The sequence below is a fragment of the Papio anubis genome, chromosome 7 (assembly GCF_008728515.1).
Source record: "Papio anubis isolate 15944 chromosome 7, Panubis1.0, whole genome shotgun sequence".
NCBI classification, from domain to species: Eukaryota; Metazoa; Chordata; class Mammalia; order Primates; family Cercopithecidae; genus Papio; species Papio anubis.
This window is the reverse complement of record NC_044982.1, coordinates 19,556,623-19,568,718: the sequence shown is the minus strand read 5'-3', so window position 1 is coordinate 19,568,718 and position 12,096 is coordinate 19,556,623. Positions and strand designations below refer to the sequence as shown.

The 12,096-nt window shown below is 37.3% G+C and overlaps 1 long non-coding RNA gene across 2 annotated transcripts in view; it reads left to right on the top strand.

Moving 5' to 3' along the window:
* Positions 1-6,651: 6,651 nt before the first annotated feature.
* The window catches only part of LOC103886420, a 40,319-nt gene continuing 34,874 nt past the window's right edge, over positions 6,652-12,096 (top strand). The window contains exons 1-2 of one of the 2 annotated variants that reach the window (XR_002523453.2): positions 6,652-8,276; positions 9,849-9,931. This is a non-coding gene — a long non-coding RNA (uncharacterized LOC103886420). The remainder of the gene's footprint in view (positions 8,277-9,848; positions 9,932-12,096) is intronic. The other variant, XR_004184826.1, reaches the window with a different exon arrangement.

Sequence of the window (12,096 nt, the reverse complement as noted above, 5' to 3'; positions counted from 1 at the left end):
GCTTCAGCCTCCTGAGTAGCTGGGATTAAGTACTTGCGCCACCATGCCCTGCTAATTTTTGTATTTTTAGCAGAAATGGAGTTTTGCCATGTTACCCATGCTCGTCTGGAACTCCTGACCTCAGGTGATTCACCCACCTTAACCTCCCAAAGTGCTGGGATTACAGGCGTGAGCCTCTGCACCCAGCCTGGTCTTTTTACTGTCTCCATACTTCTGTCTTTTCCAGAATTTCATATCCATGGAATCACACAGTATATAGCCATTGCAGGGTTGGCTTCATTCACTTAGTAATATGTATTTAATTTCCTTTATGTCATTTCATAGTTTGAAGCTCATTTCTTTTTAGTACTGAATAAAATTCTATTTTCTGAGTATTCCGCAGTTCATTTATTTATCCATTCACCTGCTGAAGGGCATCTTGGTCAATTCTAAGATTTGATAATTATAAATAAAGCTGACATAAACTTCTGTGGTTAAGATTTTATGTGAACATAAATTGTCAACTCATTTGGGTAAATGCCAAAGTATATCATTACTGGATCACATAGTAAGAAGATGTTTAGTTTTGTAAAAAATTGCCATACTATCTTCCAAAATGGCTTTACTATTTGGCATTCTCACCTACAATTAATAAGAGTTTCTGTTGCTCCACATCTTTGCCAGCATTTGGTGTTTTCAGTGTTTTGGATTTTAGCCATTCTAGTAGTTGTCTGGTGGCTTCCCATTGATGACTGTTTTGATTTGCAGTTTGATAATGACACAGAATGTTGAGCATCCTTTCATATGCTTATTTGCTGTGAGTATATCTCCTTTGGTGAGGTTTGTGTTCAGGTTTTTTGCCCATGTTTTAAGTGGGTTGTTTATTTTCTTGTTGCTGAGTTAAATGTTTTAAATTGGAAGTTTTATCTAATTGTTTTTTTCAAAATGTCTACCAATTTTTTTTTGAGATGGGGTCTCACTGTGTTGCCCAGGCTGGAGTGCAGTGGTGCAATCTCGGCTCACTGCAACCTCCGCCTCCCAGGTTCAAGTGATTTTTGTGCCTCAGCCTCCCGAGTAGTTGGTATCACAGGTGTGTGCCACCATGCCTGGCTAATTTTTGTATTTTTAGTAGACATGGGGTTTCACCATGTTGGCCAGGCTGAACTCTTGGTCTTAAGGGATCTCACCCACCTCAGCCTCCCAAAGTGCTGGGATTATAGGCATGAACCACCATGCCCTGCCTGTCTATCAAATTTTTAATCAATAAACTGTTCAAACACATTCTCAGATACATCAATCGGTAGCTCTTAAGTCTAATTTTCAGTTGAAATGTTTACAATGTATGCCTATTACCATATCTAAACTCACATTTTATTGCTGAATATTGTTTCAATAGCAGTCAAGTTGAATAGAGATTCTAATGATGGGCATCCTGCACTCTAATACACTAAAGAAAGCAAGATTTTCAGAAGAGCAAATAGATACACCAATAAAAAACTATAAATTGTTTAATTTACTTTCCTAAAACTCAAAAATATAGTAATATGGATTTAATTCTAAGAGTTGAACCCCCAGAAAATGTGTAACAAAATTGAGCGCCATAAAAGCTACATTTCCCAGATTTATTTCTAGCATTATAATCTTCCAAGAAATATTCAGAAGAAAACTTGGGTAATATTAGATAGCCTTGTATAATGATACTCTAAGATGTATGAGGTGTTATTTTGGGTAAATTTAATAAAGTAAAAAAAAAATCAGTGAATTTTTCTCATAATTGGCTACTTTACATTTTTAGTATTTCCAAATAATGTGTCTTCAGAGTAAGCAAGGCCTTCTTGCCATGACTCACTTTCTGGTATGACAGCTTGTTAGAGAATGAAAATGGAATTCTCAATTAGAAATATATACATAATCTTCAAAGTTATGTCCAGCTCTGCAAATGCAAAGGATAGAAAATAGCAAATGCATTTCATTTACATAAAACAAACAGATTTTCCTCTAGAGAAGGCATGTATTAAAACACCATTCTGTCCAACCAATTTGAGATTCATACAAATCTAAATGAACTAAGTGTCAGAGATTTCTAGAACCCAGTCCTGGTTTCCACAATATGGAATTTGTTTTTTTTAAGGGAAGGGGAATATTATACTAACAATAATCACTAAAATAATCATCCTGCCTAAAGCAGTTTACAGATTCAATGCTATTTTTATCAAACTACCAGTGACATTCTTCACAGAACTAGAAAAAATTTTTTAAAAATTCATATGGAACCAAAAAAGGAGCCTAAATAGTCAAGGCAATCCTAAGCAGAAAGAACAAGGCTGGAGGCATCATGTTACTGACTTCAAACTATGCTACAGGGCTACAGTAGCCAAAACAGCATGGTACTGGTACAAAAACAGGCACATAGACAAATGGGGCAGAATAGAGAGCCCCAAAATAAAGCTGCACACCTACAATCATCTGATCTTCAACAAAGCTGACCAAAACAAATGTGGGGAAAAGACTCCCTGTTTAATAAATGGTGCTGGTGCTGGGGTAGCTGGCTAGCCATATGCAGAAGATTGAAGCTGGACCCCTTCCTTACTCCATATACAAAAATTAACTCAAGATGGATTAAATACTTAAATGTAATGCCCAAAACTATAAAAACTCTGAAAGACAACCTAGGCAGTACTATTCAGGACACAGGAGTAGGCAAAGATTTCATGACAAAGACAACGAAGGCAATTGCAACAAAAGCAAAAATTTGCAAGTGGGATCTAATTAAACTTAAGAGCTTTTGCCAGGAAAAGCAAACAAACAAACAAACAAAAAACTATTAACAGAGTAAACAGACAACTTATGGAATGGGAGAAAATATTTCAAATTATCCATCTGACAAAGGTCTAATATCCAGCATCTATAAGAAACTTAAGCAAATTTACAAGAGAAAACAACCCCATTGAAAAGTAGACGAAAAAGACAGACACTTCTCAAACGAAGACATACATGTGGTAAACAAGCATTTGAAAAAAAAGCTCAGTATCACTAATCATTAGATAAATGCAATTGAAAACCACAATGAGATACCATCTCATACCAGTCAGAATGGCTATTATTAACAAGTAAAAAAAATAACAGATGCTGGCAAGGTTGTGGTGAAAAGGAAACACTTACACACTGTTGGTGGGAGTATAAATTAGTTCAACCATTATGGAATGCAATGTAGCAATTCTTCAACAGCTAAAAGCAGAACTACCACTTGACCCAGCAATCCCATTACTGGGTATATACACACAAGAATATAAATCATTCTACCGTAAAGACAAATGCGTGTGAATGCTCATTGCAGCACTATTCACAATAGCAAATACATGAGATCAACATAAATGCCCATCAGTGATAGACTGGAAAAAGAAAACATGGTACATATACACCACGGAATACTATTCAGCCATAAAAAAGAACAAGATCATGTGTTTTGTGGGAACATGGATGGAACTGAAAGATATTATCCTTAGTAAACTATTGCAGAAACAGAAAAGCAAATAGCACATGTTCTTACTTATATAAAAATGTTCTTACTTAAAAAAAAAAAAACAAGAATGGTTTATATAACCTGAAGCTTAAGAAATTTTTGAATACTTAAACAAAATTTATTAGTTAATAGTGGGAATATTAACACATTCAAGGAGGAGTTAAAATATTGATCATTCTATCACAATTTGAGCATTGCTGTATATTGCCAGCTATCATTTTTGGTTTTGAACCTTTCTTTCTACAGCGTACTGTGGAATTAAAACTGAATGTTAACCTTGATAAAGGAAAATTATTCCATCCCATGAGTAAGACTGAAGGTCATCAACTCTAGTCCTCAAAACTGACGCTGCTCAGGCAAGGTCTATGTTTCATGATCCATAATCCAGTTGATTTATTCCATAGTCTTTTTAGAAGCAGATGTTTGCCTTGTCTGCCAATCAGTGATTACTTTATAGAGTGCTCGGTATGTTTGGTGGAGTATATGGTACTTGTTCTCAAGGGGCTTATAATGTGTGATTTGATGTCTTGATTAATTTAACAGCTTTCTAAACTGAGAACTTTCTTTTTCTGTGTGCCAGTCCCTAAGCTAAGCAGCTCTTGATCCCCTCACCATTTCTACATGGTGGATGTTTTTATTGCCATTTTACAGATGGGGAAATAAAATCTCAGAGCCCAAGTTCTTATAGTTAGTAATCCTGGAATTCAATACCAGGGTTCCTCCCTCCAAAAGCCAGTATGATTAATGTCACATACTTTCCTGATGTTGGTTTCTCTTAAATTTTTGTAAAAGGCTTTTTCTTTACCTTTATTCCTGTTATTACATAAAATTGCTTTCTTATTTTGCGTTTAAAGTCCTTTACTTTTGTCAACAATAATCTTCGTATAGTTTTAGGCTATAAAACATTTATGAGAAACCAGGGGAAAAAAAATGAAGAGAATTATCAAATATTTAAAAATGCTCAATATGTAGATAAGGGAAATTTTTGTTTGGCTAACGTGTTGGGAACCTTAAATTTTACAATGAAAATACACTCTAGGTGAATAAATGCCCACAGCAATAACAACAGCAGTAACAAAAGCCCTTTATAGCCGATTTCGTCTAAAACCCTGCTCTCCATGAAGCGGTGCATTAGAATAATGTTTTGGTCTCAGAAAATTAAAAATAGCTTATTCATGGCAATATTATTATTATATTCGTTGATTAAGTTTAATTAAGTCACTGAAAGTATGAAGGACAGCAAACTGAGTGGAAGCACGACATAGAAGTGAAACTACTAAGTAAGCTGTGTGATAGTGATGCTTGTCTGACTTTGCAGGAAACCCTCCCAGTCAGACACAACCCAATAGCAGATGGGCCTTGCCCCTAAACGTATCGCCAATGAATGTTCTATATCATAGAAAGTACTCATGAAATGGATTGACTCTATATTCTAAAACTTGTTTGTCCTCTTTTTGTAAAGCATACTTGTTAAAAAGTGAACAGACTGTATGTGGTGGCTCACACTTACAATCCCAGTACTTTGGGAGGCCAAGGTGGAAGGATTGCTTGAGGACAGGAATTGAGACTAGCCTAGGCAAATGGCAAGACCCCATCTCTACAGAAAATTTAAAAATTAGCTGAGCATGGTGGTGTGTACCCGTCATCCCAGCTACTCAGGAGGCTGAGGTGGGAAGATCACTTGAACCCAGGAGTCCAAAGTTATAGTGAGCTATGATCGTCTCACTGCATCCCCTCTGTGCGACAGAGCAACACCCTGCCTCTAAAAATAGAAAAAGTAAACAATTTAGCTATCAATAAACATTTTATTAAACACAGCATTAAATGATTTGGCAACCACTTTTGTAACACTTTGTATGTGCCATGCATTGTTTTACGGTCTTTACAAATATGAACTATTTATTCCTCTTAGCAACACTTTGGTCCTCTTTAGTCCTTTAGTCCTCTACAAAATATTTATCACTGCAGATTTTAGCAATAGGTACTTATTATCCTATTTTACAAATGAAGAAACTGGGGCATTACAAGGCTAAAATCCTTAGCCAACTCTAGTGGAAGATGTTGATAATGGGAGACTGTCTGCACGTGTAAGGTAGGGAGAATAGGAGTAATCTCTATGTCTTTTTCTCAATTTTGCTGTGAATCTAAACTGCTCTTAAAAAAAAAAAAAAAGCCTTAAAAAAGAAAGGAAAGAAATCTAGCTGAGGTCAGTGAGGAGCAGAAACCTGACCCTAGAATTCATCTATTAATGATTATGCTATTTGTCTCTCACTTTGTAAGGAAATTGTTCAGATTATTCAACCTTGAAATAGTGTGGTGGGAAGATCTTTACAACTTTACCTCTTTGTAAAGATCAAAACAAAACAAAAAAAATATCTTCTAGCAACATTTAAAGAAATCACAATGGAAATAATTTATTGGGCTACATATGAAACACGTATGTCTTTAAAAATGTAGTAGCCTAAGGACCAGAACCATTTGGTCAGACAAGTGAACATGATAAAACCTGCTTTTTAGCCACAGAAATGCTAATATCTGGGCATGTTTGGGATAACTAAATAATTTGGAGGCTTCATTGTATTGTATTTTTTATTTTGAAATTAAAATGGATGCATTGTGCAAAATTTAATATCTACTGCCACACACCCCTACAAAATATTTATCACTGCAGATCTCAGAAGATGGAAGCCTTGGTTGCATAAACTATGTGTGGAACTGTCTCAGTTCTCCATTTTTCTGATAACAATGTTGACTGGAAACTGTAATGAAGGCTTGCAGAAGACAATCCAGCCAACACTGTGTGCCATTTCCTGCCTGCCCTCATGTTTAATGCAGAGGTGCAGTTAGTAGAAATTGCTTTATGAATCAGGGAAAAAACACATTGCACAGAGGAAGGCATCATTTTCATATTATACCAGAGGTCACTATAGCAACATTACAAGTCAGATAGGCCTCATGAAGAGTGTGGTCATGCCTGACTAAACCTCTATGTTTATTTTGAAACTCTTCCTTGTGAAAAATAAATAGTTATTTGTGTTATCAAACTAGCCAAACTTCTTGATTTCCACAGTGTCTTTCCAGTTGAATCTGTCTAAACAGATCCCATAATTTGCACACAAATCAGATCAGTTATCATTAGCCTACTCTTCTCTTTGGGCCTCCCAAATCTGTGGTTAATTTCCTCAGCCATAAAGAGGAATCCATTTCCCAGAATGGCATCTTGTTTTATTTACACAAATAGGCATGTTCCATATAAGAATTTCCATAACACTTGCAATGGGAAATGACTACTTTCTCACCCAATATTACTGTCAAAAATTATTTTCAGTGGGCTAGGTTTCTAGGGATGGGGTTTTAAATAATATATAGCATATGTATAGACCATAAACAAAAATATATTTGAAATATATGAATAACATTTTAGTGTCTTTATCATTTTCTTTCTTTTTGAAGAGGGAACAAGTAAGCTGTATTTCCATCGGAGAGAATTAAAGGTCTCCTATTTGCAGAAACTAAGCAATTTAGTTAATCATGTTTAATCAAATTTATTCATGTGTGAGGGAGTGTGGCTTATTTTCTTTGTGGGGGAACAGGCTGTGTAGAAATGCGCCCTGGTCGTAAAGCCTCAGCGTATGCACATTCTCTGTGCGGCCATTTTGTTGTCTACTGCTTGCTGACTGGCAAGACAATCAGACATCTTTAAAGTACCGGCTGCCTTCTCATTTCAGACCTTTCCTTGCTATTCTCCCCCCTCCTGCTTTCCTGTCCTCACTTGATGGTGATAGAGGACAGGCCAAACTTTTAACATAAATGTGAAGCAAAAATGTGTTCTTAAATACACCCTTTAAAGACATTCCAGTGGTAAGTGCAATCACATTGTGGTAAAAACCCCTTTCTCAACAGTTTCTAATTTATTTAATAGCAATTGGCATCCTCGCCTCTCTTCCCTTCCACCCCTTGCCTCTCCACCTCTCCTCTGGAGTCCTGATTCTTTTCAAACTGGTCTGCCACAGAGAGAGATACAAACATTTTGGGCTCAAATAAAACTGAAAAAGGTGGTAGAAAGTGCTCAGCTGTGAATTCTTTGAATCTTATAATAGGAATCAGATGAGCAAGTGACATCACTATGGCTCAGTCACAGCTTTGGCAAAAATCTGTTTTTAATTTTTGAGTTGCCTAGAAGCAAAACTAATGTTTAAGTGAAATGGGGTATAATTTCAGTGTGTTAGCTGGTATCAGGTAAGTCAGCCATTTTATCACTTTAAATATCTAAAAACACTCATGTACCTTTAAAGAAACACTGGAATTTAGAACAGTGAACGGGACACTAGGACATCAAAACAAATAGAGAAGACTTCACGTCCCCATCCCACAGGTGCTCCTAGGGGTCATGACAACAGTTTGCTTCTTATATACTAGCCTTTAGAAGACAGGAGCACAAACACAGGCACTTTTGTTTTTCTCCAAATATCACCTCCAAATGAGCTACAAGAACCTCTCTTTCCTGGCTGTTGATGCTAAGGCTACCATTGTCTTGGAGCCTAAGCATGAGTGTTTTTAAGCAAGCTCTTGGTTGAGACTACTTATGACAGAGTTCCCCCAATCCAACTCACCCCTCAGTTCCTGTTCTTCCGTCTGATTCCCCCACAGCATTTTGGTGGTATAGTCCCATCACCAGTTAGCCAGCTTTGTGGGTGAGTTAGCAGCCAGGGAACAAATGCTGGGCTATCCATATAGGCTGTTTGTGTCACAGCAACAGGATACTACAGACAAGGTAATTTATAAAGAAGAGAAATGTATTCCTTACAGTTCTGGAGGCTGATTTGAAGATCTTAGCATGGCTGGACTTTGGCGTGGGTGCCTGCCATGTGTTTTCTCACATGACAGAAGGGAGAAGGTTGAGTTAAGCTAATGCTTTGTGAAGCCTCTTTTAAAAGGACCTTGCCGGGCGCGGTGGCTCAAGCCTGTAATCCCAGCACTTTGGGAGGCCGAGGCGGGTGGATCACGAGGTCAGGAGATGAGAGACCATCTGGCTGTATGGTGACCACTTCTCTACTAAAAATACAAAAAACTAACCGGGCAGGAGTGGCCGAGGCGCCTGTAGTCCCAGCTGGGAGGCTGAGGCAGGAGAATGGGTGTGAACCCGGGGAGGTGGAGCTTGCAGTGGCCGAGATCGCGCCACGTAAGCCTGAAGGCGACCACAGAGACTCGTCTCAAAAAAAAAAAAAAAAAAGGACCTTAATCCCATTAACTAGGGAGCAGCTATTAATGCTTTGTGAAGCCTCTTTTAAAAGGACTAATCCCATTAACTAGGGAGCAGCTATCATGCCCTAATCACCTGTTAAAGGCCCCATCTATTAACAGTGTCATATTGGCAACACCTGAAATTTGGAGGCAATCCATTCAAACCACAGCAATCTACCCCACCAGAGGATATTTAACTGTCTATACCAAACAAAAGATGGAACAGTTGTCTATTTCACCCCAGACCCTCTCTGTGCTCAGGTATCTCTTTTCTAGATCTCTTTTCCCTAGATGAGGTAGATGCAGAAAAAAATAAACAAATAAACAAGGTTACTACCTAAACTTATATCCAGTGTGGGAAGGAGATAGAACTCTTCCCTCTTCCCTTGTTGCAGAAACTCTCCATATTTATAAGTGATTTTCTTGGTGCCGCCCGCACTACATACAGGAGTAGTTAGCACCCTCTTCTCCAGGTATCAGAGAGAAAGACCTAGCAGTCTTCAGTTTTATGTCTCTCAAATCTGAACGTTCTCTCTCTTCTTTCCGTTCCCCTTATAAAGCCTGGGAGAGCAGAGACTGGAATGAGGATTAGGGCAGCAGAGCCTGTTCATATCAAGCCTGAGGGAGGTGTACCGCCCTCAGTTGGGACATCTCCCTCTTTAGAATATAGGCTACTTTATGTCCACTTATCCTCGATTTTAAGTTTAGTCATCAATTCCAGGACATTTAGAAAGGCATATTTTAAAATGACCTAACAATAGCTTGTATTCCCTGCTATGCCCACTCTTACGAGAAGAGAAATTTTCAGTGGTAGAACCAACTAGAAGTACTGTTAAGCTTTGCACACTGAGTTGGTTTATAAAGACAAGGTGAACAAATGCGTAATTCTTTCTCACTCTATCATCCTCCCTCCTTAGTTTCTTTCTGCCTTAAGTATACTCCAAGTTCAAGAGAAAAATATTAATTTTACTGTTTGGTTGAAGTATTTCCCATTCTCCCTGAGTGCCTGGAGCAGTCCAAACATGAACACAGCTGACCTTAATAACATGACACCAGGTGTTTTGAAAATTCAGTGAATATTTATCAAATCCTCTGTTTATAGAAATACTCAGAAGACTGAAGACTACAGGCTTAAGAATTCATTTACTTGAGTGTGATTAAGATGACAACGGCAAAAAGTAACTTGTAAGCATGAAAATAGAGATACTCTTTCCTCCAAAGAGTTGAAAGCTTTATGATGGCTATTATTATGTTGGCACTCTTAGCTTCCTATGGAATACTTTATTTGAGATAAATGCTATTCATTTTCATATTTCATGGATTTGAAATTTGACAAATTGATGTACACAGTGGCTTATTCTTGTGCTCATAATCTTGGTGGTGAAGGCAGCCAAATCCAGGACTTGCTTGGAATCTCAGGATAGGGAGGCTGTAGCTGTGTGAGCTCTGCTTAATGCTGGGTATCTTGATCTCCTTCTGTGTCTGCTCTTGCTTAAAATCAGATTCCTTTATCCTAGAGAGACCTGGCACATTTAAGAACCTCAAATTGCATGGAAATAATTGAGGCTGGCTTATTGTGATCAGTCCTATCACATCCAACCCTTATGAGGTTGGTGAGCTCTGTGAAATGACACCACTGTGTCCTAGACACTGTGATTATCTGTACGAATGGTTAGTTGACTGTGTCACTCCAGACCTCAAAAATGTATAATGCTACTTTCATTCAAGTCGTATGTATTCGTAAGTCTTCAAAATAGTATAAAGTTACCGTGAAAGTCAAAGTTGTGCACAGGCTCCACATTCCACCCATTATAAACCATCCCCAGGGACTCTTCAGCTGTAGATGCAAGTGCTTTTGAACACAGCACCCTGCACTTTTCTCGTGTTGTTCGTAAGAAGCGATGTGAAATAAATCATACCTCAAACACAGAAGTAAGTTTTGACAGGACGCATATTTGTCTTCTGTCAGAGTTATTTTTAGAATTTTTTAAAAACTTGGTTTCTGAAAAACAAAATAAATAAATAAATAAAGCAGCCGAATGAACAACAGGTAATAGAGCTGTAACACTTTCCGAACAAGGAGGAAAAGCGTGTTTAAGGAACGGAACTAACAGAACTATACACAAACATGTTTATACAGACACATTCATGCATATGCTGATAAATGAATTTTTTTTTTCTTTTTAGTGCTGGAGTAGAATTTAGCCAATACTTTGAAAACATTATCTTTGCTTTCAAAATTTTTATTTCGAAACACAAAAGAGCATAATGCTATCTAGTAAGAATAAATTTGGAATTTATTCTTAGAAGATTTTTTTTTCTATAACCCATGTCTCTCAATTCCCCACATTCCATCTTAGTAAACATAAATAGATCCTACATTTTTGCAGTTTCATTACATGTCCCACTGTGAAACTCAACTTGCAGACACCTGATGATAAGAACTGGATCCTTTTTTTTTTTTTTTTTGCTGTTAGTTGCGGTTCTCCTGATAACTTAAATTCTGGGGAAGAAGTTGCTCTGTACTGATCAAGTCAGTATTCTATTCAGAGTCGAACAAATTGTCTTTCTTGCTGGTGCTGATTCCTTCAACAATCTCTGGAACTTGTCAAGGACGAAGAGGGTCAAGAATAGCTTTCCCATTTTAAGCTACATGACAAAACAGCATAAAGTTTCAGCAAGTCTGTGTGAAGTTTATTCCTGTCATTGGTGCAATCAAATCAAATCTGTTCAGCAGAAGTCAAATGTATTAGCTTCACTCTTCTTTATAATTCAGGAATTAGAGAGCCATCTACTGGTCTTATCTTCTTCCTAAGTGGTTTTCCAAAATAGCTAGGGAACTATCCTAAGTAATTGAATCATAGGTCAAAACTGTAAGCCACTTCCTCCCCAACCGAATTACATTTTCCATTATATTTGGGGAAAATAAGTAAATGCTCTTCTCTTCTGAGATTGCAGAGTAAAACAGAGTTATCGTTTCTATTGGGCAAATTACAGAAAATGGAGATTATGCTGTAAAAGTACAATGAAATACTAATTTATATTAATTAACCAGTTATTAATCAGCACGCAGTTACAGAAAATGTGTTACATATTTAGGATTTTTTTCTAGAATAATTACAAGACATGCTACCTCCTGTCAGGGAACTCATATTCTAACTTTAAATAAAAAATAAAACACTGAGTGGAGAATGCATTGTTTTGGCATCAAAGAAAGTGTTCAGACTTGGCTAGAACATCTGAGTTTAAATGTTGCATATCCCACAAATTAACTCGATAATTTGAGGCAGATGAATTATCGTCAGCTTTTCTGCCTAAAAATTGAGGAATGTAATATCTGCTCTACCAAC